Below are 26,148 nucleotides of genomic sequence, written 5' to 3' on the forward strand. Positions count from 1 at the left end.
GCTGAGAGCTGCTCACCTCCAGGTGCTGCGAGGGGCAGGCTGGGGCTCCTTCAGGTGCAGGTGCTTCTCATCTGGTGTCAAATCTACAGCTCTTCCCATCTCTGTGTCTTTTACGGTTCCTTTCCAGTGTCCTCGCTGCTCCTGTATCTTCTGATTACCTTCAGGTACAAAAGACTGATGAAAAGTGACTATTACAATATAAATTTTCTACTCTGTCTTTTGTACATCAGTGAGGAGTGTAGTTAGTTTTCTGACTTTATATATCGCTGATAGCATATAGTTTCCACTGGCTTTGCCCTTATTTCCAAGTACCACATGTTGTGCTAGAGGCCTGCAGGTTTTCTGAATAGAATAAGTACCTACAACCCGTATAATGCCTGAGTTTTTAATATGTCTGTATTTAAATCCAGATGATATGCTTGTGAGGCAATAACAAAATAAAACTCATCAAGGATCACAATTTTAGACAATACACATCAGAGATGATAAATAAAGGACAGCCAGTCAAAGAAAATATAAAATTGATGTACTGTAGGCTTGAATACCAAGGCTGTTGTCTGAATAATACTAATTTTTCAAAGTTTTACTGTGCTCTTGGATTCTTTATTTCTGTTTGAGAGAAATATCACAAGATGCTTTAATTGGATTTTTTTCTTATTATAGCTTTTTATTAGCTCATTAATCAAGCTTAAGAAGACATATTTTTAGATTCCTTGCTGGCAGTGCTTATCTTTCTGTGCTTTATATTTGAAGTATCAATCTGTAAGGAAAAGGTATTCATTGCCCTTCACTCAGAAAAATATGCATTGCATTTAACAGTTATTTGGAGGTTTAATCATCAAAAGGACCCCTGCTAAAATAAAATAAGAGACTGTTCTGCGATCACTTTCAGCTGCCCTCCCCACCCTCAACCGCAGTTGTCCCTAATTTCTATTGAAAGGGCCCAGTAAGCAAAAGCAGCTTCAGGGCACTTTCCCACCCATGCTGAGTCCCAAGGGCCTCGCCAGCACCTCTCCCCTGCAGTATTTAGCACAAAGAGCGTTTTGCAGACTCAGGAATTTCGTGCTCATTTTCTGCTGTAGGACCAGAGATGACTTGAAATAGTTGAATAATTGTTCTATTCAAAGATATTGCAGATAGTGTAAATACAGAGCTACACTTAGCAAAGGGGATTTGCACATTTCTCTCGTACTTTTATTTCAGAAGTGCATTGCTATAGATCTTAGTTTTTCTTCATTTCCATGTGTGTATATTCACAGGCTTTATGTTTCCTGGGCACCAGGGATTTACACATTTTACTGCAGATACCCTTCCTTGAACCTGTGGAATGAGGTCTTGGCAATAATTAAGAGTCAATGTATTAGATGTTGTTATGCCATGAATATTGTTGCCCCACTTATTTAAAGAAATAGGTATTGCACTGAAACAATACTTGACAATACTTTGCTAAATAAATTTTAACATTTTGTAAAATATGGTGTTTTCCAAATGCCTATGCAATTTTCATGAAATACTCAAGCTTTCCAGGCCCTCCTACTCAGGAGCACTAAGTGGAATATTCTCATGTGCCAGGGTTGAGCTGCAATCACTTCCAAATTTTATTTATTCACTTAAGCCCAAAAAGCTATTTTGTATTACAAAAACGTCAATATTATTCCTACTCGCATTTTCTCTTTTTCTTTGGTAAGAGTGTTGATCCTAGCTAGTAATCCCTTCCAGAGTTGCTTTTCCTTGAACAAATTAAATTTACAAACACCGAAGCAGAACCAAGCTATTCCTTTGCTCTTATGTGCAGGCTGCATGTGATCCCTTTAGGCCACAATACCACTTTGAATACTTAATGTTGACTTGTCAAGTTTCACCAACTGCACAGTGATATGGACAGGATTAAATCTTGTTTTATTTCGCCGTCTCCCTAGCCAGGCAGCAGCGGGGTATGGAGGGCTCATGGTGTTTTACTCTGTTCCACCACTGCAGTGCAAATAAGCGTATTAGCGAATCTGCTGACATTCAGCACCTTGACGCAAATGAGAGCATTTTTCTAGGTCTGAAATGGATTGTCAAGTAGCATTCTTGTCAGGGTTGTGTAGTGCATAAGCAGAAGTCATTATGTTTACACCCAGAAGATATTTTGATGGTGAATTAAGGGCTGACCTTCATATCATACCATTTATTAGAGCAAGCTTTTTAGTAAGCTCCATTTAATGGCTCAGAATAAGGTTAACTATTTATGTTCCATGCCTGAACTCACAAGGAAGTTGGAACATTAAAACTCTCTACATTGTGAGCTGATTAGCTTTTCAGCTGCCTCTTGTTTTGTGGTTGAAAGGTAATTGTTAAGTTCTTGTCTTATTTTTGTTGTTGTTAATTTAAGTTTGGAAGATTCTTTAATTGGAATATTGTAAAATGATTTATCTGTCAGATGGTGGATATCCTGCAAGCTTATTTTTCTCAGAGACTATCAGACTGTTTTTCCTTTCTGACTGCCCAAAGGAAATTACAATGTAGTGTACTCATAATCATGTTATCTCTTTTATAGCTGCAGATCATTTTTATGGCATTGCAGCTGTACAAAACCCTGATCGATATCTGGAGATGTGCTATCCTTTTAAGTTATGTGACTGCCAAATTTTAGACATGAAAATATTCCAAGTGAAGCACTATTGGGTTTCATATATTTTACAATATCTAAAAACAGTTCCCAAGCTTCATTAGATATGAAAGCATTGATTTTTTTTTTGTGGGGGGGGGGGGGGGGGGGTAATACTTTGCATTGTTGTCAAATCAACTCTACCTGTTCTGATCTAGCATTGTCTTTTCTGCTGGAGAAATGGTTTCATGTTTTCAAATAAATACTTCTGTTCTTGTTTTTTGGTGGACTGTACATTTAGCAATCTGTTCTGTATGGCGTGAAATACTGGAGTATATCCTAGTCAGAAAGTATGCAAAAAATATTCATATAAACATACATATAAAGGCATATTGAATTAATTTGATACATGAATCGGAGTTCTCTCTATTTTTAATTTTTCTGATGCCTAGTTTGGAACTCTAGGTAAGGGGAAACAGATTAATACTGGACCTCAGTTATTCTGTTTGTCAATGACCAGGTATGGTCTTGTTTGTTAAATAAATGAAAAAAAATGACAGTGGTTGATATGAAAGGTATTTCTTTACAGGTGTGATTGTTTATAATCCATTTAAATTGAAGAATTCTGTATTTTAGCTGGTACAGTGTAATGGCTCTGAAAATGCTGTGCAAACTGGTGACCAGTTTTTGATCTTTTAGGCATAGGTTTTGCCACTATTTCAAGGTTAATTAGCCTTTAAAGAATTGCTTTGTAAGGATTTAGCAACCTTTAATGTTCACACATGCTTTCAGTAACCTTAAAAACTTTCTAGTAGGTGAGCCTGAGTAGGTTTGTAGTAGGTGAGCGCTTAAACCAATACAGAAGACACATCGTGGGTGAACTAACACTCCATATTCATGATGTTTGAATAGACTTATTTTTTTAGATAGCAAATTTGTGTGCCTTTTGCCTTAGTTTGTTACTAACAGGATGACTATTAAGAAAGTTTTATATAAGAGGGTTTTTTTAGTCCTCAAATTCACATCTGAACTATTGACATAAAACTTGTATCTACATGCGACCTAATTAACACTTTAATACTAATTGATAGAAAGTGACATGTATAGAGGTATTCATAAAACACGTGGAAAATTCATGCTACAGCTACATTGTTAGAGAATCTCTCGCTTTTATCTGAGCTCTTCCATAAAACTCTGTATAATACTAATTGTAAAGGACAGTGATTCAAGGTCATTCTTGCTAAAAGCTTCCACTTTTTCTTCTACAGACATCAGAAAATTAAAAAAAACCCCATCATCATAATGCAGAAATAAAAGTATGGTCATGTTTCATAGATTATGACCCAGAGGAAAGAATGTGAACAGCATGGCTGCAGAGGGGAATTTTAAGTGATGTATGTGAAACTGCCAAAATGAGAATTGCAGCTGAAGGAAGTGAGCCAGCGGTGTAACTACAATCAATATCCAGGTTAAGTAAACAATTACAGTCTGCCAGTGCTGGAGGAAAATCCACACAGCCTGACAGAGTACCTGAAGTGTCTTCAGGTATAAATTCTGAATTTACTTCATGGATAGCTTTCTTTTCATTTGCACAGACTGTAACTGGTATTTATTTTTGTAATCTATAAGGCAAAACTGTTCTCAGTGTATGAACAGCTGTTAAGTCCTTGCAAACAAATGATGCATTTCAGTTAATAGTGGAGGTTGTTTTAAAAATCTGGAAACTGGTGAGACTCAGAAGTGACCAAAGAACAATGTATGTTATCAGACAATCTGACTGGTCAGGGAAGCAGGCTTATGAACAATTTAAAGATACAAAGGAGTAGTATTGAGGTCCTTTGTGAGCACTGAGCTTGCCCAACATAGAAGACGTCAAGCCTGAAATGGAAACAGCTGTGTTTACAATATTTTAGGATATTTTCTTTATCAAATATTAATATGGGGAAAAACCCTTGTGTGAAAATTTGGCAGTTGGTCTAACAGAAGATTCTTCCTCTCCTTGACATCCTCTTCCTCTCCTAACTTTATTTGTTATAAAGTTGCTAAATAGCTCAAAATAGTTTCAACACCTTTTAAAGAGATGCCTAAATCTCAAAAAGAGCTGAGATAGATTTATAGTAAAATGAATTTTTTTTACACTGTGGCTTGATCTCTTACTCCTTAGGGAAAAATTCTCAGAAAACCTCAAAATTTTTCTGCCAGCGTGCATACATATAAAACTGGTAGTATACTAGAAAATTGTTGTACTAGTGTCCCCTAATTGTATATTACACCCCCCAAATGTCTTCATGTTTTAAAAATATCGGTTGCTTCTGGTGGACAGTAAAGTGACAGAGTATTTGTTTCCCTAAGCTTAGAACACATAAAAGGCAACAAACCAGCTACTGTCTGTTCTCTCCCCACTGCATGACGTGCTTGGGATTAGTAAGGCATGTGATATATCTGGTGGGAATGCTATACAGCAAATGTGTGAGTGAGGTGTGGCACAAGTACACAAGGGAGTAGACTTCAGTAGTTTTGTGGATTGGGGTTTTTTTTAATTTCCGCTTAGCATGTCTTAGTGTGTTTGCACTGTGTACAATTTTGGAGGCTCTGTGTCTTGAAAAATGAGAAGTAGTTGTCTCCAAATACTGAGAACCACCATTGCCAAATTCTAGAAAAGAATAGCAGGGGAAACAATATAAATTTCAAGACTTTATGCCATGATGCAAACCAAGAGCAGAGTGACTTTGGATGGTATGGTCACACTGCAGCTGCAAGAGCTCTAGATCAGATGGGAAGGAAGTATTCCAGCAGATGTGATTTACAGTGGCAACACAAGCAGTCATTTGTTTCCTGCAGTTTTCTCTTTTGTGAGAAAATGAAGAAGACCAGATTGGTCTGTGTCTTAGAGGGAAACAATGGGATTAATTAAGTCATTATTATATCCAACTGATTTTTCACTTAGGGATGATGTGATAGGAATGCACTGATGATGTCGACCCTGTGGATTTGCAAGAGAACTTCTGTTTAAAATGAGGTTTGTGGCTAGACTGTGGCATTGAAATACTGTGTTCTGGTGAGTTGCAGTGAGCTCTGTAGTTACACAGCATTGGTACTTGTTTACCACTGACAGAAACAGAAAAGCTGTTAAGCAAGTTGAAACTGCAGGGGAGAGTAGGTGTACCTCCCCAGCTCCTAGGAATTAAATCCCTGTCATATTAGATGAAAGCTTAAATACATTAAATTTCTCTTATTTATTCATCTTTCTGATAAGCAATTGCTGGAGGGGTGCTGTGGACTTTAAAAAGGAAGACTATAGGAAGGAATGTAGGAGAACTTAAGAGGCATGTAGTACAATATTTACACTTAACCCACTCCATACTCTGAAAAAGTTTAGAAATCAGAGATGTCAGTTCCTTCTATCTTAAGTATATAACTGTGCTTTTCTTATCTGTGACACAAAGTTGCATGCTATTTTTGGCTTTGTTGAACTTCTGAAGCATTAACAGAATACTATATTTTTTCTATGTGCCATATCACGTAAGACAGCAAATGACCGTCTGCTAGATTGTGTTTCTCAGCCTGTGGCCACATATATTATAATAGCTGTTTTGGTGTTCTGTAAAAATTTCTCTTTAAACTGACTTAATGATTTATACTACCAAATTGTTCACATTTCTAAACTGTATATGAGGCTATTGAAACAGACGAGAATTTTAGATTTTTCTTGTTCTCATGTGATACACACAAGGAAAAAAGCAATGAACAGAGCACAACTATTGGAAAGGGTACATTTTCCATGTGCAACATCTCTGAAAGTATCTTTGGTTTTGCTCAAGAGAAACTCCAGTTTAACCATCTAGCACCTTTGAGACTCATAGACTGGCAAATTCCATTGAAGCCAGGCTCAATAGCTGGGTGTAGGGGGAAGGGTCTCAGTGGAAAATCCATCTGGTTTTGAACCAAATGGGAATTACTCCAGCTTTTTAGCAGGCTGGAATACTTTAGGAGTGCCTTCATGTGAAATTGCATCTCTGTGTTTTAGAAAGCCCTTCAAGCCACCAGGAGGAATGGAAGACTTATATTTGGTTCCCACTCTGCCAAAAATATTTCATATTTCCTATAAGCTGTATGGATTCTGTTTGAAGCCCTATGCTGATGCTGATAAGGCAACACAGAAGTATTTTGGATACAGTGCTGCAGCACAAGAAGGCCATTCTTGCCTTCAGCTATTCCCTCTGCTAAAGAGAGTCATTGAGTAGATGGGAGCAAATCTCCTTTAATATCTGTGTGCCTTTTGAAGGCTTTAGGAGCATACCCCATAATCCCTGTACTTTAGCAGAACCCATTCAGATTATTCACAAGACAACAAATTAGCTGAAGGTTTCCATGAAAATGTGCTACTGGTTTTGGATGCTTTTTTAACTTTAATTTTGCAGAAACGTGCCTGATAGAAGTAAGAAAAGGAAGTAAAAGGAAACAATAAAAACAAACATGGTAGTTATGAACTTAAACCCAGATGAAAAAAGATTTCAGCAATCCTCTGTTTATGCAATATATTTAAAAGTATATCTAATTAATAAAGCATTTTTTGCTCATTATTTTTATAGTACAAAAATCCCAAGTAATGTAGTAACATGCAGATCACTATGGAAGCTGGTGGAATGAGTCTCCAGTAAAAGTATGGCCTGAAATACAAATGATTTCTAAACAAAACTATGTCTATTTAAAAAATGAATCAGTTAATTTTTAGCTAACCACAATGCAGAGTGGAATGGATACAAATTATCTCGTAGTTGATCAAAAGGTAAATAATGGTATGTACTGCTGCATACTGAAGAAGCTGAAAATAGGAAATAGCTTTGGTAATCTGCCTGTGGGGGCTGAGGTTGGCATGATGGGCAAAAGGAGTCTGAAGCCAAGAAATGGGGTAAGACAGATTTTTGGACTGCCCAACCTACCTCCTGTTAACCAAAAAAGTCGGTTCAAGTGTTTTCTAGTGATGATGGAGCTGACAGTGAGCAGAAATACAGTTCAAAAAGTGAGGGGATGTGGCACTGAGATAGGCTTTAGTGGGCATGGTGCATTAGGTCAAAGGTTGGACTTGATGATCTTGGAGGTTTTTTCCAACTTAATGATTCTATGTTAGATGGATTACAAGCATGTAGTGGAAAAAAAAAAGGTGAGAAATCTGATGTGGGAATCACAAAAGGTAGAACTGCATATTAATTTATGAGGCGGATAAAAGAAATTAATAGCTTTAGTGCAACTATGTTGTTTGAATCAAAAACACTTCAAAATCGGAATGATAGAAAAATTGTATTAGTTTTGTGAGTCTGTAATCTTTTTAAAGCATTTCATGTTTTAACATTCTGTGCGTGGTTAAAGCTTTTAAGTACTACCAGGAGTTGTGACCATATGGGTGGGCAGCCCTGCATATGGAAGTATTTAACTTCTTCAGAATAGCTTGGAGAACAAATGCTGATAGTACTGGTTATTTCTGCTGGTAATAGCTGACAGTTTTTTCACTTCATCAATAAGGTTTCATTTAAGTAATGAAGATATTCTAGATGAGCTGATTGAAGAATGTATGATGTGTGATTCAGATAAAATTAAATGACAAGAGTAAAAGAAATCTGTATGTAACTCAGGATTTCAAAGCTCAATACTCTATAGATGTGAATTATTAAATCAATCTATCTAAGAAGCCCTGAAACTTAAATGTGGAAAAGGTCTGGAACTTCCTTATTCAAAAGTTTTACTACTGTCCAGTATTAATATCCAGAACGAAGAAAAAAGCATAACATAACTGGATGAATAGCCACATAATTAAAAGTAAATTAGCAGAATGTACAAAGATTCCAGAAAGGACTGACCGGCATAGAAATGTATGCAAAAGAGTTAAAGAAGGATAGGAGTAAAGTGAATTAAAGACAAGCAGAGCTAGATGTCGTACTGGATATCAAACATGATAAAATTACTCAGCCTTAAGCAAGCAGTTTCAGAAACAAACCACTAAGAACAACATGTGGTCGCTGTTCAGAGGTTAAATGTATTGCCCTAAAAATAATGAAACGTGTTATTCTGTCTTCATTAGAGACATTGCTGCTGATTGTGGTGAAAAATGGAGGTTGCATGGTAGGAATAAGTCCACAGGCTTAATAACAATCATTGCAACTGCGATACAAGAAGTTTGATGTACTGAATGATGGTTCCTTGGCCAGAAAGATACTGGCTCATGAAGTCTTGTTTCTGATCATGTGACAGCAAATACACAGTGATTACGGAGAAAGAAAAATGGTCCAAGTGTTTATGGGTGCATTGGTCCTACCTTGAGGCTTGAGAACAACTTTTGAAGGAAATCCTTCCTGTACGTGCAAATGAGTGTTTCACTGATTCCAGCTTTGGTTATACGCGTCGGCTGTCGCAGGACTGCCGGTGCAGGCAGCATGCTGCAGGCAGTGCACACACCCCCCCCCCCCCCCAGAGGCCACATGTTCTCAGGGGACAGTTTACCCCAGCTTTGGGCTGGAACACAGTACAATTTGTACCTTTAGCTAGTATTAGACGTATTTTTTTTTTGAAGTGTCTGAGCATGGCTCAGTCTAAAAATTATTCTTAATTCCTTGCCTGTAACTTAATTTTTGTACATACTAGGCAGATCAATATTTGCACAAACAAGAATTTCAGTTGTACGCTAAAACGTACCAAAACTTAATATAGGTGCAGGGCAGAGATTATGGAGTTTCTGTGACATTCCCCTCCCACTGACTTAGGAATGCAGCTAACTCTGTGAAGTGATCTTAACTTTCTTCTTGAGGATGAGAGAGCGATTGTGAAGAAGACACTTGAGTCTACAAAGATTTTCCCATAAAAATCAAGTCCACTGGATGAATTTCAAATTTTGTCCTGGAAGGGAAGTGCTTTAGACCTCTTACTATCACTAAGCATAAATTAAGTTGTGAATTGCAATCTGTTTAGAAAAATTACATATATTTCTAAATTGTATTTAAGTGGTGATGTTGTGAATGACGTGAAAAAGCCCAGAACAGATCTTTTCCCAATAGGTTTCCAGACAAAGGAATTTTCTTCTTGACCATCAGAACCAATAGCTTGACAAGCATCCTAAATACAACATTTTCTCTGCCATACATATCTACTGGGACTGTAAGAAAAATATGCTTAGCCCAAATATCAGAGAGCAAGTACTTATATTTTGTGACCTGTGATCTTCCCCACAGTTTAGGACTGTCTGTTGAACTTAGGTTTGAGAAGTTTTTTCCAGAACTGAGATGAGGTGGTGGTGGGCATTTTTACAACATAGGTCATTTTTATATTAAAATTATTGCTTAGAGTGCTTATACTCTATAATGAGTGCTGGAAGAACACTCTTTTATGAATAATAAGCTTAGGCAATGCTGATAAATTAAAAATAAAACCTGGGTTTAGAATTTGCTCAGAGGATCTTGTAATTCTTTAAATTTTCCCAAAATTAAATATGAAATTATTGATAATGCCAGGCATCCTTTGTAGGAATATAATTCAGATACACTCATCAAAAGAGCTCACATCATTAGTGGGGTGATTGTGTCATCTTCCATAGAAATATTCCACACCATTGGTGTTTCTTGGCAGACTGACATGTTTTCACTTGACATTGCTGTAACCTCTGGGAAAGAAAGCCCTACCTTTCCGTGAATAATTTATTAGTGAGCCATCACACTGAATATTGCCTTCTTTTGAGGGAGGAGGGGAGGGATACCAAAGCTACTTACTTTTGGTTTTGGGCTTTTTTAAACTTTTTTTTAATGCTACCTTGCAGTCTTAACACTTCCTAAGTATTCTTCCATAGGAACCTTCTCTCCTAACATAGAACTAACTCTCAGTTCTGATCCTTTTGTTTGTAAATAATTCCATATAATTTTTCCAAAGGGTTTTGGATCAGAGCAGTGGAAAGCTGCTGATGCAGTGTAAATTTTCTGGTAGTTCTGGGTTGTCTAGAACTGGACAAAAATGCCAGTAAATCAAACTGTCAGAAATCCAGCTAAGAAGCATGGCTGGCTGTTTAGTAAAATGTACTAAAATGTGTTTTGTAATGACTATGTAGACTTACATTGCTAGCAGTGAGCAGTGAGGACATGTAGTGCACTCCTGGCAGAACCAGAGAAAGGTGGCCTTTCATATTTGACCAGACAATGGAGAGCTCAGTGTTCACAGGTGTGTTTAAAGCACCGGTGAAAATGTTTACATGGAGTTGGTTTGTCTTACTTTCAAAGTGAAAAGGTCTTTATCGTCACTTTACCTGGATAAATGTTCCTTTTGCTAGTAATGATTTTAAGAAATGAGTTGAAACAGAAGACCCAGTACAGCTTTTTAAAAAATTTATTTTAGGTAAGCCTTTTCTTAGGTATCCTGTTTGAAGGCTCTACCAATGACTTTTTTTCCTAAAATTGTATCCATAGCAGATGTTCACTTTATTCTTTACTTTTTCACTTCTAATATGTATTTTTTCATGTCTGCTAGAAAAGGTTGACTCCCAGTTTAAAGCATGTTCTTGATAACAGACAGGCTGGATGAGCCGTTCTTCTATTCTTATGTGCAATATCTTGGGTATTTGAAGGGGTCTTTAGTGATCCCTTCCTCTAAGAAGCTCAAATAATTCCTGGTCTTTTATTAATCTGTCAGAGCAGGGGTTGCTTCTGAATTTATCTTAGTATTTCTGTCTGAAACAGCTGTGCAGCCTATGCTTCAAATTGCCAGCATTAAATCAACATAGTTTTCCTCCTCATTCTTCATCAATTTGTCATATAGATAAGCCCACTACCTGCACTAGCAATCTTCCATTATCCACTGTTCTTGCTGGTCTCTTCCATATACTCCCATCAACACCCAGAAAGCCTTTTTTCCCTCACATATATTCTGTTTTCTCTCTTTAGGTTTTTTAACTCCACTGCATAAGACAATGTCTACAGATAGCTAATGACTCTAAAAATTGAGCATGACGTATGACTTATTTTGCCAGTGATACAGCTAGGTGATTTGGACTTTAATATCTTGAGATCGCATAAAGGACATTAAAAAATTATAAAGCAGATAAAAAGAAAAAAATCAAAGAAAAAGGCATCTTGAAGGTTTTTGTTATTTATGTAAACTCTAACATCCAAATTTCTTTTCTAATTACTGAAACTGTACACACTGAAAATGTACACATTTGAGGAATATAAATGAATACACTGTACCCTCCATTATGCACTGTGCAGAAAGTGTCCTTCATGATCAGAGTTCTACCCCATTAAATTTAATCTTCATTCAGATTCTTCTGGGTTTTTTATTACATTTGCCTGTCTTTAAATGTGCTTTTGTGACATCTGTATATGTAACCTCCATAACTAAGATGTGCTTATTTGCATTGTAAAAGAGTAAAGCATTTCCAGTGCCAGTGTTATAATGAATACTGTATTTAAAAGATCATGCCTCATTTTTCTATGTGCTGTGTCGCCAGCAGTGTTGTAGTCTGTCCTGATATTTCACTGTATAAATTAGACAGCTAAGGAAGGGAGAAAGAGAACAGCAGATAGAGATTAAGTGACCTGTTCCATATCACAACACACAACTTTGACAGGATGAAAAGTAGATTCCTAGCCCATCCTACTAAATAAGGAGTCATCAGAAACGTAGTCCTAATTTTTAGGAAGACGTGAGGAGTTTGGAATTGTCTTGAATTTTATTTTTGTCCTTTTTGTGCCTTTCTACAGAAATAATTATAACTATATACAGTGGCTGTTGTAAACCTCTTTGAAATTATTTCAGAAACTAGTGCTTCCAACTGTCATTTCAGAATGTTTTTCTAAAATGGAAAAAAAAAGAAAACTGAATTTTTTGCATAGGAAGAAAGACCTTTTAAAGGATTTCTGATTTTCCTCCACTAGAGCTCAAGAACACGTTGAAAAGGGGCATACATTTTTCAGTGTGTAACTTCCATGTATGCCCATACTGGATGCTAAGGAAGGAACTGGTAGACATTTTTTAAAGGGATAGATATATTTGCATGGAAAAAGATTAGCAAAATAATCAAAACACCTGAATAAAAAAATAATTAAGAATAGATAAAATGGAGACTCCTCTCCTCTAAGAATGTTGTGCAAGGTGTTTGCAAATAAATACTTTAAAGGAGATGAATCCTATTTCAAATCAAACCAAAGCTGCTGGTTCCCTTTGCTTCCCCATCGTTGCTGCAGGTGCCCCAGGCTTTTTCCTCTTGAGCAGCTGTGCTCCACTGAAACGAATGACACTTCCTGGGGACTACATCTTTAGTTACTAGTACAAGAGTCATTGTAATGTGCAATGGCATAGTTCAGTAATGCTTTCAAATGGCTATTAAAACACAACACTGCATAATCAAATCACAACTGCATGCTTGCAGATGGAGCTACCAGTGACACAGCTACTTATGTATTACTCCCTTCAAAGAGGAGCTAATAGAAAAATGGTAGGGCAGCAAGGGAAGGTGTGAAAAAACAGATGCTCAGTGATATAGTCATACTGCTGTCTGTCTTCCCATCTCCCTCCCAATTTTCTGTTTCAGCTTATGATCTCCAAAATACTGAATTTTCATAGCTCAACTAATTTTTTTGCCTCACATCACAGGGAATGCTTAACAATGTTAAATATGGAAAAGCTGATTCAAAGTATGCCTATGTCTTCAAAAAGATCCCAGTTTTTACCTGTACAAAGTAAACATTTTGCTTCGGAGAGTGCAATATGATGTGCATTAACAGAATGTTTTGCCTTTTCCATAACAAATGTATCTTAATTTAGAATTTGTGCATTAAAGCAGAGGTAAAGCCAAAAGATGATTGTAAAGCTCACAGCCTGTTCTGCAGGATAGAAAAAAGTTGAGCAATCTTGAAGAATTGTAGCATAATGTTCCTTTCTCTTCCCTAGTATCCCACTGTAAATATTAGAAAGGAATCACATTTAAGTTGACTGTGGTGCAGCATTTGTTTCTGGCTTCTCAGGACCCCATCCAGTACATGCAGAATTTATCTGCCAAGGATTTTGCAACTGTGGAGGCTTTTGATCTCAAAAGTGGTGAAGGACTCTTTGCCTAACTCTAAGGACTTGTGTGTCAGGGTAGGATGCTATTGTGTGAAGGTATTGAGATACCCAGTAAGGAGTATCACCTCTAATGTACACCTCTTGGGGCAAGTAAACAGGGACTTAAAAGTTCTTCTGGGTGCTTAGAAACTGAGCCCCACAACAGTCAGCAGTATCTGACTATTTTTTATTTTCTTAGCTTTGTGCTTTTGGTAATTAGCTTATTCTGCCCTTAAATACAGCTTGCAGCTTGTCACAGTTTTAATTTGAGGAGTTAAGCCTGTCATCCTGGATCCATGAAGTTGTATCTGTAATATGAACAGGAGAATAGTAACCCTTCAAACACCAGCATGTATTTCAGGCAGACCCTGTATACTCATAAAATGTTAGAATTTAGGATCTTTTCAATGACAGGCATGACTGCTTTGTTTAATGTCAGGCATCTGAAAGATCCTTTCCTAGCCAATGTTGTTTAACTATCTGTCCCTTAAAGAGAAAGGAGACACAGATCTTGCCTTTGAGTTACTCCCTCTCCAGCTGGAAACATTGTGTAGTAGATTCTTTATTGTATTTATTACAGAGTATGTGGTACCTGCCTGAGTGTACCAAGACCACATACTTGTATTGCTTTGTTTTTATGGTTCATGACATTTGCCAATGACTTACACTCAAATCTTATTTTTGCAACAGAATTTCAGTCTTGTCTTGCATTCTCTACTATTTATTTTGTCATAAGAACTGTTAGAATTCATAGTAAGTGATTTGGCACTCTGTCTATTTGTTAGCCAGTTTATTTGGGAACAGTTATAGTGATCTCCTAGATATTTCCATCGTGTTTTTTTGAAACACGGCATTTGGCTCTACAGTATGTGAAAAAATCAGTGATTGAAATCTGAACTGTATGCTACTCTGATAGAAAGTATATCCTGGTTTTGTTGTTTTCTGCTTGGGGAGGAATCATGTTTCAGCTCAAATGGTCATGGTTGTCCCTCTGTATTTTGTTTCTGATAGGTTGTTCCACAAGCCTGCAGAGTAATGGTACAGAATAAGAGCCTCCTGAATACATCTAAAGTGATTTGATATGTATGTGTTTTATAGATACGTAGATTTGCCAGCATAGAATATTTGTAATTTCAAGGTTTTTAGTTTCCTTATAGTTTGGATAGGATTTTTGTGTGTCAGAAAAGAAATGTCTGTCTTTATCTTCTACTGATTCTTTACAATAGCGTAAGGAAATTATAAATATGTCTGGGAAAAATACTTTGATTCTTTAGTAGCTTGAAGGTGTTGCTTAAATTCATCAGTTTCTTTATACATGTATGTGAATTCAAAGACTGAAGATCAATATGTTTGGGAAAGTTAAGACCTGCTGGAAAGGGGACAGTGGACGGTTATTCAGATTCAGCATAAGTGAGACTAGAGATGCAAACAACTGCTTTTAATATTGATAGCCATACCTAATTTTCTTCAGATGATTTATGTAATTTCAAAAACGCAGTTTTAAGGGTGAAGCTTTCTATGGAGCTGTCAAAATTTTATAGTTCACATTTCTGAAATAATCAAATTACATCTTCTTATACATACCTAGAAGACTGAGGTGCTTTTCACATGCAGTATTGCGCTTAGCACAAAAACAAATGCTAATGTGACTATCAGTACAGGACCAAACTTTATCTGAGATCTGGGGTGTTGCCATGGCAATTCCAATTGTTGGAAAAAAATTCTCTTTTGTGCTTCATTCTGACATTATATTGCAAAATGATGATTATGAAGAAACATACAACCCAAAAGGGGGGGGAAAATCTCTTTTTGAAGAGGTAAAACATACTTTCTATCACATTTACTTTTTCTGAAACACTGAGTGTGTGCCCAGATTGTTATGAGCTGTATTTTTTGCAGATTCAGATATATTGTTATTTCTCAAGCTGCCATAATAATACTCAACGTTCTTTCTCCCAAATGTAATAATCAACATAATAAGGAACTCCAAGACATATATCCCATTTCCTATGCAAAATACCAGTTTCTAGTGACCACTGCTGATGTGGCCCTTTTCCTTTTAAAAATACTGCCTATGTTAGTTGAAGCATATCTAAAATACAGATCTTGCTTAAGTTATTTATAGATATCAGCTCTATAATCTATGTATAATACAATAGCTCATACTAGCCAATAGATCAGTAATTTCTGTTTAGTTAAAAAATTGTTTTTCTACCAGTACATCTCACTGTGAGAAAATTGATATGGCTGTTAACCTGTTCCTTGCTAAATCAATACACAACAAGCTTTAAATAAATAAATAATAACAACACACCCCTACGCCCACCCCCAAAAACCCAACAGCTGAACAACAAAACCACACAATACTTCCCCAAAAGAAGCAAATGAAGGAGTACAGTTAAAATGTGGTTTGCACTGCAATTCCTGCTGAAGTTTATTGTGCATTCTTTTATGTAGTAAAATGGGGAACGTTTCCAGAAGAGAACTAATTCTTGCAGTGCTGCATTGCTGCTTTATAAATAAATCATTGTCCTTTCTCTATTGATCACTGGAACAATCCAGTCGAAGAATGCTGACTTAGTCCAGCCCTTCGCAGGATGGCTGGATTGAGAGGAAAAGGCGGGTAAGTGGGACCCAGCAGCAGGGAATTGGGAAAATCCCAGACTGGTTAGAGATCAGGTTTGGCGCATGAAATCCTTGACTTGTCTTTTACCTCCAAAAAAACTTAACAAAGCAACTGATTTCCACAAGATTTTCTGTCTTTCTATAATGTCATTGATCAGGAAAAATTAAATGTAAGACAATACTAGTTGGAATTAACTGATGCTGAAAATCTCTTTTTTCAATGTATTGTGATTTTTTTTTCAAGAACACACCAAAAAAACCTTCCAAATTTGATTAATTATCTCAATTGTTATATTCATTTGTCAAGAAATAAGGGCTCAAGTCTTCCAGGAATATGTTTGAATTGGTAGACTCTTGGAAGTAATACTGCATTCCTGTGAATTGAGGTGGAATCTGAATTTTATTTGGTTATCACAGGTAACTATGATCACAGCTTGCCAATCTGACAATTTGATGATGTCTTATTTGTCAGGACTTCTGATATCAAGCCCCAAGGCTTTTCTGGGAATAGAAGTAGCCTGTTAGAGTGAGGAACTGATAAATACTATTTGGGTTTGCATGTCTGACCATTAAGGTCAGTACTGGATCTCAGAGGCATATACTTTTTAAAACATGGCTTTCACTGGAGCCTGTGGTAGGCATCTGTAGCAAGAGTGCGTACTCACAATGTTGTTATCCAGAACTTGCAGCTAGTTCTAGAATATAAAGTTCTTATTTTTCATAAAATAAGGTCTGCTGGTAGATGCAGTGCTCAGCTGATGGCAGGTTATTCAGGGCCATGGTGATGCATTGCTTTTACAGCATGTTGTCATCACATCATTTTTTTCTGTTTCTCATTAATTACAAATACTTCCAGGATGCAGGTCTGTAAAATGTAATTATTTATTCCACTGGGTGCTTCATCTCTAGCTCTGCAGTCAAAGGCAGCACATGCTGCTGTATTCTTACCAGTGTGCCATTGTGTGGCCAACAGGAAGCAAAGGGGCTTGCAGAAGACTTTCCTCACTACAGGTGAGGCATAGGGCAAGGAGCAGAACAGCTCAGTGTGAGGAGTTGTGGACTGTGCATGGAATGCACGACTGGCTCTGGGTTGCCTCGGTTGTGCTGGGGATGGCTGGGGGCTCCTCAGGGCTCCTGTTCCCAGTGCTGCCCGCAAGGTGCGGCTGTGGGTCTGCCAGGGCTGTGCGTCAGCATGGACCAACCAGATCAGCTCAACACCCAGTTGACAGCAAAAATTCGTCCAACTTGAGTGATAAACCTGGACCAAAAGGACTACAGGGAACAAATCTGGAGGTACAGAAAGAGACTAGATGTGTCGATGTCACTACCATGGCAGAAAGCACCTGGCAGAGCCCTAGTTTCCATTGGACTGGCAGCAGATAGGCTTTCCGTTTCCTCTCCCAGTGTCCAAGTATCAATCGGTTCGTGCCTTCTGCTAGGATGCTGAAAGGCCTGTAATTAACATGAGCATAATAATCCATGAAGTATTTTGTTATCTGAAATAATGCGATCTATTAAACAAACAAAAACCCGGTGCCGTTTGTTATTACTCCTGCGTTGGACCATTCCCTCTTCCAGCTGGAGCAGAGCCTGGCCGCTGGCCACTAGATGCCACTGTTGTATAAGGACGTATTGGGCGTAATGACTTAGACAATAAGTAATTTACTTAGAGAACATGTATGTGTATAATTAGGAGTCATCAATGTCTTTCTTTTAAAATAAAATAAGTTTACCATATCTAATTAGATATTTCTTATAAGATGGATTTCATTCTAATTGGGTAAAGCTATGCTACTGGTTTAAAATACAGCAAAGGATGTATTTGTATTCACTTTCACAGTTTCCATATTTTTTAGTCCTTGCAATAAATGGATCTGATTACACCTTTTAAATCGATGTGCTCTCAAACTGGTATGACATAAATGATTGTTCTGTCATTGTGATTTTACTGCCATTGTTTTCAGCGTGTGAGGTTTTTTAGTGATATCTTTCTTAATCTCATTCTGTCTTTCCCTATCGTCCTGATTGTGATCTTGAATCTGCATGTTCTTTCCATCCAAACTGAAGTAATCTATTTAAAGAGCCAACAGCGGCCACCACACACGACTCTGGCTTGACCATAACAGCACAGGCTTTCCAGCAGCAGTGAGCTCAGTAATCCATAGCTAATGAACCAATCTCCAAAATGTCCGTTGTGCAAGGGGCTTCTTTAAAAGCTCAGATTTTCTGTAGCTCAGTGTTGCCAATGGAAATCTAGATTTTGCAAATGTTGGACTTTATCCAGCCTAGGTAGAATTCAAATTCAGTGGTTTTTTGCAGGGAAAATGAATGCCTTTAAGGTTCAGTATAAATTCAGAAGGCACTGGCTAGTCATTGTCACACCCACCATGGACAAGGCTTACATCCCTTCCCAAAGCAATTTCATGAATGCCTGAATTCTCTTCACCGACCTGAGTTCTGGATTTTCCCCCCAAAATGCTGTGTTGCATGCTAATGTAAGAAGTGTGCTCGTTTTACAGTTCTTTCAGATCTGTGGGAGTTTTGGTATGGGTGATCTTCCTCAGATCAGCTTTGGTGACACCAGGCTGCAACACTGACCACTTCCACCTTATGAGTGTTCCCATCAGGCTGTTCCTGCCTCTGTCTGACATGTGAGCCACTCCTGTGTTTCCCAATTAGGACTAGAACTTGTCTATTCAATCTTGATGGCATCTTTCTTTAAATTTAACAACTTTTAATTTAATAACTTTAAATTATCTCCTGAAAGAAGCTACTCCTACAACAAAACAATGGCAAAGTGATTTTAGAGTAATTTTCAGATTGTGGTTTGTAACTGCATTGTACCTCAGAAATAGCTTGTCCCACTGGGCATGGCTTTCCCTGCTATCCCCATCTCTCATATAGCAAATTATGGATTATTATACAAAAGTTGTATCTCTGTCTTATTTATTGAAGTGTTGGTTCACTAAACAAAGGATCTCAACAATGATTATATATTTCAGCAAAAGGTTTTCAACAAGCTCTATTTCTGAAGCTAAAGTACTTCAATTCCCAATGACCAAATTCATTAAAATATAAATTAGCCTAAAGAAACATATGAATCATAATGGTATATTTGCATATCATCTATTTGGTGTGCCGAGAACAGTTTCTTCATGTAGACTAACAGCTACTGCAATCTTCACAACTGCAGAGTTGAATAAATGACTGTTTGGTGAACGAGAAAGCAAAGAGGACAAGGATGAAAATTATTTCTGCTGAATGGGAAAGAATACTGCAGAATTCTGCAATTGAAATAAAAACCTGTGTTAAACCAGTTTCCTTCACTAAGACATGTCTTAGCTAATCAATTAGCATTGACTGTCTCAGTATTCTAATAATAGGAAAGGATTTAAGGAAATGTCATGTTTCGTTTGTATTTTCAGCACTGTAGATAATTACTGATTATTGCACAAGAGTGAATATCATCTAAGAAATAAAGGTGAAGAGGATGGAACAAGAATGTCTTATCTCAGGGGAGTTAAATGATCCACCTGCGGTAGGACCTTTGCATCCTCAAAAGGCAGCAACAGAAATTTCTCATAAAGTTTGACCTGTTGTTCTGTAAGTAATATATCCAAGACTCCAATACAGAGTATCTTGTCAATTCCTTTTAATAAATGAAGCTGAACTGATACAGCAGCTTGGGTAGTTTCTCTGATCTGTACCAGTTCTCCCCTCTGTGCCTTCTTCTGTATTTCTGTGAATTGTTGGTACACTTGGCCAGTGAGTTTTCTGTGACTTCAAAGCTAAGCTTTTCACTTTGCCTTGTATAAAACATGCCCAGAAGCTGGATTCTGAAGAAAATAAGCAGAAAGAAAAATATTGATTTTAGATGTTAGGATAATCTAAGAAAAATGGTTCAAAAATAAAAGGGGAGGGAGAACCCTTTTTTCTTTTTTTTTTTTTTCAGATTTGTCATTTCTTGCAAATACTTCCCAGTAAATTCTTTTGTAGTGAAGCAATCAACTCCATGTAAATGCAAACAATAACTGCAAATATTGCATTTGTGACATCCTGAAGGTGCCATGACATTCTTCTTAAGAGATGTTGTTCTACATCCCTTCTTCATCTTTCCAGGGGAAAGGAGGAAGAAAGGATTGGTTACTCTTCAAGAATGATGGGCAATATGTTCATTGTTGGATTTTCTGAAAAGGCTTATGTTTGATATCATAGAGCACAAACTTGATTAGCTCTAATGTAATTTGTTAGCTGTTGTGATGCAACTCAGTGTATGTCATTGTGCATCACTCTAATGAAGAAATATTAGGGAGACAGTCAAAAGAGCCAAATAGTCACAGATTTATGCCCTTTCTAGAAGTGACTAGGACATTTTGAATCCTATAGGACAATAGACCTTTATACTTCTAAATCGCCTAGGATATCTTTGAAAATATGACCTTTAATATAGTCCCATCTTTCTAAACAGCTTCAGAGGTCATCCCAGCATTTCCAGATAAATTTGGAGACAAATAAAATGAGAAACTGCTGAATTCTCTTCAAACTGAGAAAGAATAAATCACAAGATGTGAAAAAAAAGTTCCATGATTAAAGCTTTTCACCCAATGCAATTTTATTGTATTATCATATCCCACAAATTCTTCAGTCATATGAGAACACGAGAAGTGTAAGTAACCTAAGTGTGACTATTGCTGCTCTTCAGGAAAATGGTTCAATAACTCATTGACCTCCCATTGCTTAAGTTTACTGTCTAAATTATATTCCTCCTTTTTCTTGATACTGTTAAATTTTTCATAAGTGGAAGAATTTTTAATATTCAACTTGGTAGCATTTGAAGTAAGCCTGAAATAGACAATTTTATGAGAGTTTCATAAACTTCATTTAAACTGAATCCAAGGAAATGGGGAAGAAAGTATTGCAGATGAGTAATTTTTAAGGAATTGGGAGGAAGAGACACCATTATGTAAAGGAATGTTTAGTATCAAATCATATAAATAGCTTTAGCTGACAGCAGAACAATAACTTCAAAAGTTAACAAATCATTCTCAAATTTTGATAGAAAAGGAAGCTAGAAAAAGAAAGCTAGATTTATTCCATTCTGAAGATAAGAAAGGCTGGTTTAATTGTGATTTTTAAGGATTTTTCAGACATGCTCAACTTTTGATTTCAGTGTTTTTAATCCTGATTTGCACTAATAAAAACTAGGTGCAAATGAGTGCTGATGAGTCTGTATTGAAGTTAATCGAATAGTTGAAAATGTCTATGAATATTCATTTAAATTCAGAAATTAACTCCAAATTGATCATGCCTATGACTTTGTGAATTTGCTCTCTACGAGCATACATGCACTTGAAATTAACTTTCATGAATATTTGCAAAAGCAAATTTTCAATTAGATATTTCATATACTTGCAGAAAGTAATTTTTTAGTGATATATTTAATTGTGAGATTTGGATTTTATATCATGCTGCTTGATACTTGTGATCTGTTCTGTGGGACTGCATATTTGAAGGCCTCCAGGAAGGTTTTAGCTGGATGGAACACTGGAAAACCTTTGCCTTGTGAATTTCAGGATTCATCAAGAAGCAGAAACAAATAAGAATATACAAGAAAATAAGAAACTGTGCAGGTTTCAAATTTCCATTTGAGGAATTTTTTTAAATATATTGAATGTTTTACTTCAGCATGAAGTGAATCTTAAAGCCCAATTTCTCCTCATTTGTGCCATCAGGACATGACCACAGGCAAGTTCAGTGACTATGTCGAAGAAGAATAATTTTAGGAAAGTGGTTATTTGGATTTTTAACCATTGAAGACAAGAATCGTGATAGATTGCAATGGCTGATAGTTTGGGGTAGCTTAGAAAAAGTGGTATACATGCAATGACTGTCATTGGAGCTCCAAAATGGGATGTGTGGTTTCAATTAGAAGCTGACTTCACATAAGAAGTTCTAGATCTAATAAGATACTTGTATAAAACTGTTCTCATGGTGTATCCAGTTTAAACATAATCTAGAGCCTGCTGTGACTTGCAGGAAGAACTGAAGCTGAAAACAATATTCTTGCTAAGGAACACAATAGAAATGACATTTTGGCAAGTCTTCCATACCAGGAAAAGAAACCAACATCAGCAGGTGAGTTGGGAGGACAGGGTGTAGGCCTGATTGGCACAGGTACTTTTGTGTTCCTAGAAACAAGGAGAAGCAGGAAGGATGCTTGACCCCTCAATAGATGTAGTAGGATCAGTTCTGGCTAGAGCTGCGATGCGTGGGGAGGCTCAGAGGAGAAGCCACTGGCAGCTTGTGGAGGTGAACACAGGAGCCCATGGGCCAGCCCAGGCAGGTGAGCTCACCCACCTGGAACAAGGAAAAGGGGCTGCTCAGGGGGAACAGCCTGAGCGAGGTTTGCACCTGGACTTGGCAGCCCCTGTGCTGCTGATCTTGCAGGGGAGGAGAGGTCCTTATTGATAGCTGCAGTCTAGGAATGCACTTTTTAATTTTAGTTTAGTTTTTATTTTGGGAGTTCATCCATTGTTGTGCACAGGAGTGGAACCACTTCTTTTGCCGGGCTAAATGTGTCCTGATTTCATGTTTTACCTTGGCAACTGAAAGGCATATTCCCTATGGCTAATTCAGGGCAGTTTCTTACTAGTGGAGCAAGGAAATATCTCCACACAGGTATTCCCTCGGAGCAGGGGAGTGGTTTCCCACCTAGTTACTAGAGCCAGCTTGAGGGCAGGTAACAGGAAGTGCGGGGTCAGTCTCCCTCAGCAGGCACAGCCAGTGCCTCTAACAAGCAGCAGGGCAGGGGGAGATTGTTTATGATGCATAAGGTACCATAAGAGGTTAATGCAACTCAAAAGAAATTGAATCAGGTTCTGAAACTGAAACAACAAAATTTTTCAGCTTGACCAGCCTTGGCTTGCAAAGGTATTGAGTATCTTGAATCCCATGTTCAAATATTTTGCAAGCTGAAATGCTTTTTTATTGAAAGAAATTTGTGAGTAATTTAAAGCCAGGGATTATTTGGGGTGTTTTCTGAGTGATTTTTAAGTAATTTAAAAACAAGAAACAAAGGATGAATAAATTATTTTGTTACATATTGCTTCTTCATCTCTAATTTGAATAGTGAGAGAATCTGGCCCCAGTGCCTGGAAGTCATACTCAAGGATTGGATTTCCTGTGTAAAAGCTATGCAGTGTGATAACACAGTTGTACTGCATATTCAGTTTTGATATGTAACCTTTTAAATAAATTGGAATACTCTTTGTGCCTATACTGGCACACACGGAGAGATCATAAACAATAATTTTGTAAAGGTCACTTCCTCAATAAGCGCTTGAGCTCATGGCAAGAGCAGCATAGGGCTATTAAAGGACCTTTATGCTTCTATTTTTTGGTGTCTGTTAATATTTTTGCAGCTTTGAAGCTCTGTGTAATATAAAGGCTGTGTAGTGTCCCATGCCATGGGTCTGTCTGTGCAGCCCTGTGCTGTGAGACCCTGGGCTGCCTCCCTGTGCATTATAATAGGAAGTGCCTGCTGGCCATAGGATCTGGGGTTACTTGACAGCATGGAGCAGCATGCCCGAGGCTGGCAGCATCCTTCCTACTGTGAATGAGGGGCAGCACAGCAAGATCCAAATGGTGGAGGCTTTTGTGTCAGTAGCATCTCAAGGCAACCAAGTATCAGGAACCTGGGCAATACATGAGCGCCAGTAGTGGCTGAGGGATCTGCGCAAGGTGAGAGGTACCAGGTGCTTGCCAAGCTCAGTTCAGCTGCATAGCACATTCCTCAGATTTTCCTTGCTCCTGCCTTTCTAAGGTGCTAATGAAGTTGTTGGTTAAATAATTTTTTTTTTTGGTCCAGTGGAGAGCTTGTTCTCTTGGTCTTGCTTGTCTCCAGCAAAATAACTTTGTCTCAGAGGGAATGCTTGGAAGTTCATAGTGCATCCAACAAACATTAAAACCATGTGTATCTGCTGGTCTTCAGAAAAAAAAGCACATTTTGTTACAAATTCCCTTTATGTTATACCTGTTGGACTGTTCTTTCTTGTGATTGAAAAGATGGCCTAAGTCAATATCCTTTTATTTTCAGATCTCTATTATTTTGAAGAAATCCACATCTGTCTTGCTGACAGTGTAGGGGGAAGTTATTCACCACTGTATTGGCATCAGAGGATACCCTCAGCAGGGTAAGTGGAGTCTATCTGGTGTCATTAAAATAGTCCCTAGTCTAGGTGTGTGTGGTGTTTGCAGGGGGGCAGTTGAGCAGGAGGCTGAGACGGTGTGTTTTAACTCTGAGAAGATGTTTTCTCTCCACTGCAGCTTGCTGGTGTAAAGCCACCATGGCTCACAGAAGGAACGGGATGTTTGTAAGGATATTGCCCATACACAGAGGTGTTGCAACTAGAAAACACCACAGTGTGCCTGGAGAAAGGATGCTTGATAGTGCAGGCATTGCCTCTCTAGTGGGTAGAGGGTGGTGCTGCCTGCCACAGGAGGTGGCTCATCTGCCTGTGGGGACACTCCCATGCCTGCTCTGCCGCAGCAGGAATTGCCCCGATCCCAGACACAGCACTATGCAAAGCCAGGGCCAGAGCTGGGGAACAGCCCAGGTACAGCCCAGCTTCTGCTGCCACCATCCATGCTGCTGTGGTGTTTATTCAATACCTAGAATTTTGTTTAAAATTATTTCACTTGTCTCTCAGTGAGAAGCCCTTGAATGTATGAGTCAAAGCTTTGATTTTCTCTTCTGTGGAAGACCTGTGCCTAGCACCTGTCTGTGATCTCAGGGAGGTTACATGCACTCGACAACAGAGATACGTCAGCCTGAAAGTTTAAATTACTCAGGTGTCTCTTATCCTGGAAAATCTCTTCACTCTTTCTGAGGGCAAGCTGATAAAAATCTGTATTTCCCAGATTTAAAGTATCTATGCGAGTTTGTTGCTAGCTCCTTCTGCATTAATACATTGTCTATTTTATGGGATTCTTAATAACTCACCTGCATTTTAACACATTTGCAGGACAGAATGTTAAGGAAGGTCATAACATTATAAAAATATGTATTTGTACTTGTTCTACATCACTCCGCAAACTGTAACTGTTTTTTGATCAAGCTGATAATTGTAGCTAGTAATTTTACTCCCTTGGCAGCGTTTGTCTGACCTTCCCTACTTGCCCCTGTTCCCTGAAACAAAAAGAATTTTTGGTAAGGTACTACATAATCTTACCAAAAAAGGGATATAACTTCAATCTCATAATAAGGAATAAAATACATAATTTCCCTTGTGATTGATAAGCATAATTTGTAAATGAACCTGCTTTATGGAATGGCGAAAAATGGTTGGAGCAGTTAAAAAATGAATTGAATATGGAGAAAATAGATTCCCCATAAGAAAGAATATAAATTTGTAAATGCAGAATACAAAATTATTTATAGATGTTAAATGAGCAAATTACTTTGGCTGACATTACCTTCAATTTACATAGAAACCGTCTTTCACATTTTCCGTGTAGACCATTTTCTATGTTCTGCTGTGACTGAGGGAAAAACAAAGCACATGAGTCCTTTAAGGCAGGAGGAAAATATCCCAAAAGTCATTTTAACTGATTCCAAGAGTTGTGCAGTGGGCAGAGATTCAGGGAATGACAAAGGCACATGCAGAGAGGGAGACAGTGATGCCAGGGTAACAGCTGGTGTCTGAAAAGCCCAGTTTGCTGTTCCTGTTATTGCTCTGCATGGAGGCTGGGGTGGAGCTGTTTGCTGATCAGGCCAGGCTCTAGTAAGGATACTGCTGGGGCGATGCTGGTCTGAAACTCGTGGCTTGGGAGGCCCCATCCAGCTGGGATCGAGT

General features: G+C 37.8%; 1 long non-coding RNA gene across 2 annotated transcripts in view; it reads left to right on the forward strand.

The window, feature by feature from the left end:
- LOC125329968 overlaps nucleotides 1-26,148 on the forward strand; it is a 43,341-nt gene that overhangs the window by 1,491 nt on the left and 15,702 nt on the right. For both annotated transcript variants that reach the window (XR_007205338.1, XR_007205339.1), the window contains exon 2: nucleotides 24,390-24,486. This is a non-coding gene — a long non-coding RNA (uncharacterized LOC125329968). The remainder of the gene's footprint in view (nucleotides 1-24,389; nucleotides 24,487-26,148) is intronic.

Source organism: Corvus hawaiiensis, chromosome 9, assembly GCF_020740725.1.
Source record: "Corvus hawaiiensis isolate bCorHaw1 chromosome 9, bCorHaw1.pri.cur, whole genome shotgun sequence".
Lineage (NCBI taxonomy): Eukaryota > Metazoa > Chordata > Aves > Passeriformes > Corvidae > Corvus > Corvus hawaiiensis.